We start from the raw sequence: 5,040 nt of genomic DNA, 5'->3' as shown, positions 1-5,040 counted from the left end.
CCCAGAAGGCTGCCCCGCTCACCCTGGGCTACTGCACTAGACTGTGTACTGCCAGGCTGCCTGCCTTGCTGGGCAGTGGGAGGGCAGCCTCCACTCCTGCCTTGCTCAGTCCATTCCTCCACCTGGACTCGGCCTCTTCAACACAGCCCTGTCCTGATCCAGCCCCCTTTGCATTGGGGAAGGCAGGAATGGAGCCCCAGGACGTGTCTGCATCCGGGTCTAGGTGCCTAGGATGAAGGGATGCCCCACTGAAGGCTGGAAGAAATGGAGAAATGAGTGAGGGCTTTGTAACGGAGCCGGGTGGGAGTGGTAGGGGTGGAGGGATGCCATCCTGATTCATGCTTTGCCTTGTAGAACTTCTGTGTGAACGTGGAGACATCACCATCAAACTTCAGGTACTTGATCTATAAATGGTCCCGACCATCCCAGTCTTGCTGCTTCTGCATGGAAGGCTCTCAGGAGACAGTAGTCATGGAAATGCTTTTCTTTTTTTTTTAATATGCAAGCAGGGTTTGTTAGTGATGAATTCTTTGGGAAGAGAACTGGCCTAGCTGAGGTGGGGGATAGGGGGAGGGGAGAGAGAAAGGGGGGCAGAGAGAGAGAGAGAGAGAGAGAGAGAGAGAGAGAGAGATTTCTAGGTCCTCAGCATTAATGATACTGACATAGGATATTACTTGTGCCGGGGTCTTGGTCTTGTGGAACCAAAGAATGGAGACACGGATCAGAGAGGTAAAGTTGCAGAAAAGGAGTTCATTAGAAATAAAAATACATTTCAAAGAAGCAGAAGTGGGCCCAAGCAGTAGAGAATGGCTCAAGAGCCATTATTAGAAAAGAAAGCACACTCCAAAGAGTTTGGAGCAGGCCAAGCAAAGGAAGCTCAAAAGGCCCAAGGGGGCCCGGGGCCAGGGCCAGGGCCAGAGCCAGGGCCAGGGTCAGGGAGTCATTATTAGGAGAAAAAGTACACTCTAAAGAGTTTGGAGCGGGCCCTGAGCAGAGGCAAGGCTCAAAATGCTCAAAAGGCTGGAAATGCTTTTCTAACTATAAAGTGCCACGTGCCTGGGAGGGGTGTGTGGTTCAGTAAAGGGGAGTGTACTGAGTTGGGAAGGTGTGGCACTGCCCCCTCAACCTTACAGGAATAAGGCCAGGTAAACATGAAAGCAGATCAGGTGTAAAACCTGGCTTCTCTTCCCATTCTCATTTGCTGTGTGTGCAGGGATTCGTCAGCCCCTCTCTGCGCCTTTCTGCTTACTTTCTGCACAGTGGGACGGTGGTAGGCACTCAATGTGTAAACTGCTTCATAACTCAGCAGTAAGGAAGCAGCCAGGTGACTACAAGATGCGTGGGTCCCAGCCCTGCATTGCTGTCACCACTGCGGGGTTTCCCCTACAGGGACCTGGAATCACAGCTGGGGACAGCCGCTTCTCCTGGCTCCATTGCTAGCCTGTGACCTTGGCAAGTCACTTACACTTTTCCTGCTACATCAGTTCAACAGGGAGGCAACACCTCCTCTTTCTGCCTCAAAAGGTATTTATTTTGAGAAGCAAGGTCAATAATGATGTAAAATTGCTTTGTGGGGGAGGAATAGAAAGTGGATACACATGTATGAGCTTCTTGTTGTAACTTTATCATCCTGCTTGTTATGCTTTTGTCTTCTCTCCCAGCCCTTGGCCTGGTGCTAACCTCAAAGCAGACGTGGAAAGGCAAGCCCTAATGAAGGGGGACAGACAGCTTGCCTGTGGAGTGACGAGGAGGGAGACCTGCTGCTTCTGCCACTGACAAGCTGTGGGGTTTGGGACAAGCCCCTGACCCTCTCTGGGCTTTGGTTTCCCCATTTGTACGTGAGGGATTGGACTGGGTCATCTCTAAGGATCCACCTAGCTCCGGGGGGGGGGGGGGGGGCTCTGAAATGGGAGTGAGCAAAGTGCTGTTGTTCTCTCTCACTCACTTCTAAGTCGTTTCTCAAAAGTTTAGTCTCTCAGCCAGGCACCAAGAGCCCGATGTTTTGTTTTCACAACAGTCTTTTGAGGTGCACAGCTAGTCACAAGCACCACTTTATAGCTGAAATTACGGAGGTTCAGAGAGGGGACATGACCTGCCCGAAGTCACACAGCTAGCAAATGGGTTTGAATCCAAAGGTCACGTTCATTCCATCTGCTACAGGGCCTCTGTCTCCTGTTTCTCAGCCGCCTTCTTCCACTTTACCCCCAAGGTATCTGTTCTCTGGAGGCCTGGTGACCCTTTTACACAGTTTAGGGAGGGAAATGGGCTGGCTTTTCTCGGGCAGCCGCTCTACCAGAGATTGTATCACTAACCCCCCCTTTTCCCTCCAGTCCCACACCTACCCAGAATTCTAGAATTAAGGGGAGGGTGAACTCGAGGGGGGCTCCTTCACTGTTGATGGAATTCATTGCAAGGCAGCAGGTTGAGCCAGTCGAGACTTCACCAGGGTGACCTAGATGTGTTTCCTAACTTTGCCTTCAGCAGGTAACACGGCGTTGGGGTGGCTGCCCCTTTCTGTGGTTAGGCTGGCACTTTTGAGCGAAGGCGGTCTCTAGGGGGAGAGCAGGTGCTGTTGGCCCCGAGCAAGGATAACAAGCCTTCCTCACGCACCTTGCCCCCTCGGAGTTGCCGTCTGCTTGGCAGATGCGCCTCCCAGGCCTCTGGGGCTGCCCCAGTCTCCCTTCTGGGATTCGGGAGCCCGCTCCTCCGCTCAGAAGCCACCGTCTTTCCCCAGGGTTCCTGGCTGTTGCTGAAAGGGAGGTCCCCGAGGGCAGAGGGCTGCAGGCCCGGGACCTCCCCAGCGGAGGCAGAGGACGCTGAGAGCCAGGCATCCCGGGCGAGCCCCGCGTACAGAGGCGCGCCCCTGTCCTCCGGGAGGAGGGGCTGCCCCTTCCCTCCCCCGACCGCCTCAACCCCCACGCCCTGCGGGATCCCGAGATCGGGGCCTTCCGGGGCGAACCGGGCGGGGGAGGGTGAGTGTGAGGCCCAAGAGACTGGGCCCTGAGACTCCGAAGTGGGGCGCAAGTGTGGTGGGGAAGGGGCTCCCTGGTTTGCGGCTGGCAGGAGAGGCCGTGTTCTCGGGTCACCCTGGTGCCCTCCGACCTTTTGCCCCAGCATCTGGCCTCGAAGAAGACTGACATCCATCTGTCCTTCCCCGCTTGTGCGTCGTTTGCCCACTCCCCCTCCCGCTCCCGGAACCCCCACTCTCCCCAGTTCCACGCGGGAGGCAGAGCCGGGGAGTCCCGCGCGGAGCCGCCGCGCACCGGCTCTGGGCCGGGTAAACACCCGGCGGGAAGTTGGGGGGGCGAGGGGGGGGCGGAGGAAGGAGGCGCCCGGAGGCCGCNGCATTTATTTATCTAACAAACATCTGCTAAATGATTCTGTGCCTGGAGATGCACAACCAAGTAGGATGGTTTCTGCGTTCACAGGGGTCAGAGTTTTCTTTGAGGGCATCCCATGGGACAGGCTGGCGACTCAGCTGTTGGTCATATTTGTGGTCCACAACATATGGTACTGGGCGGGGCTTTGAGACTGGCCTGGTGAGAGCAGATTCTCTGACCATTCAAAACAAACCCACCAAGGGCAGTAGGTCATTGCTGAAGGGGAGCCCGGCAGAGAACACATAGCCCGCAGAGCCTAGAACGATCTACTTACGTCACCAACCTGACCATGTCCCTCTTTGTTTAAAGCCCTTCCCCAGGCTCCCCGTCACCTCCAGGACCAAGCCCTGGCTTCTCCATGGCATATGAGCCCTGTGTGACCCGGCCGGGCCACCACTCCAAGCCTCTCTGTGTCCTCTGTCTCAAATGTGTGGCTCTAGTACCACAGATGTTGAGGGTCCGTAAACTGCCATGCTGCTCCCCATCTCCCAGCCTGTGCTCAAGTGGAGTCCTGCCTGTGGGGTCCCGGTTCTTCCTTTACCTTGCTAACGTCTACTTACCTTTTCAAGCTCAGCTGTAGGTGTCTCCTCCCGAAAACCTTCCTTGACCCTCCCCACCTAGGTCAGGTTAGACGTCCACGCCTGAGATTCCATAAGACAGTCTTCCTAGTCCTGCTCTTAACCATATTGCCCATGTGCTGGGCAGGAACTGTATCTTATTTCTTCTCCAGGACAATTCTGAGGTGGTCATTATACGCTAATTGGAGCTCACTTTAGGGCTTGCCCTTCGCTCAGTACTCACTCAGCGCTGTACATGACCTATGTCGTATAATCCTCACCCTGGGGTCTGTATTTGTATTCTTACTTTAAAGAAAAGGAAACCAAAACTCAGGGAGGTCAAGTGTTGCCCAAGCACATGACAGAGACAGGTAAAAGCCCAGGTAGCTGGACTCCAGAGCCCAGGCCCTTCTCCACTGAATGTTCATGGAATGAGTGAGTTAATGAGCGAATGAAATAGATGTGGGGCAAGCAATCCTGGAAGGCTGCCTGTGGGAGTTGGCTTTTGGACCAGAGATGAGGCCCATGGCTTGGTTCTAAGGAGGGTGGGGAGGATCTCTCAGGGCCTGAGGCCAAGGTGAATGGATTGTGTAAGAGAAACCTCATGGCCAGTGACCTCGCCCGAGCTTTGAGGACCCAACACAGGAACGGAGGGACAACGTTTGCACGTGGCGGTAAGTGGTCTGGACTGGGAGCCCAAAGGCTGGCTTTCTCTCTGGTCCTGGCTCTGTTGCTGTGTGATCTTAATGGAGTGACTGAATCGCTCTGGGCCTCAGTTCTGTGTATAAAAGGAGCAATTTGGATGAGCAGCTTTCCAAGGCTCCATTCAGCTCTGACGTTTTGTATGCCTAGGAAAAAACGAGTGGATAAGGGACCAGGGAGGGCGGTTTCGAGGCCCTCCTCAGAGCTGTGAGTCCGAGAGATGCGATGTGGACAGACCCTCTTCAGGCTAGCTGCCTGCCACAGCCTCAAGACCATGTTCCCAGGAAGCCTGCGAGGCCAGCACGTTCTCCCTAATTAGATAGTGTTAACTTATCAATTTTGGATAAGCTTCTGTGTACGATGTCCTGAATTGCTCCCTGGAGTGCTCATTAGTCACTTAC

Source organism: Hipposideros armiger, unplaced genomic scaffold (assembly GCF_001890085.2).
Source record: "Hipposideros armiger isolate ML-2016 unplaced genomic scaffold, ASM189008v1 scaffold_477, whole genome shotgun sequence".
Lineage (NCBI taxonomy): Eukaryota > Metazoa > Chordata > Mammalia > Chiroptera > Hipposideridae > Hipposideros > Hipposideros armiger.
Note: the sequence above shows the minus strand (reverse complement) of the source record.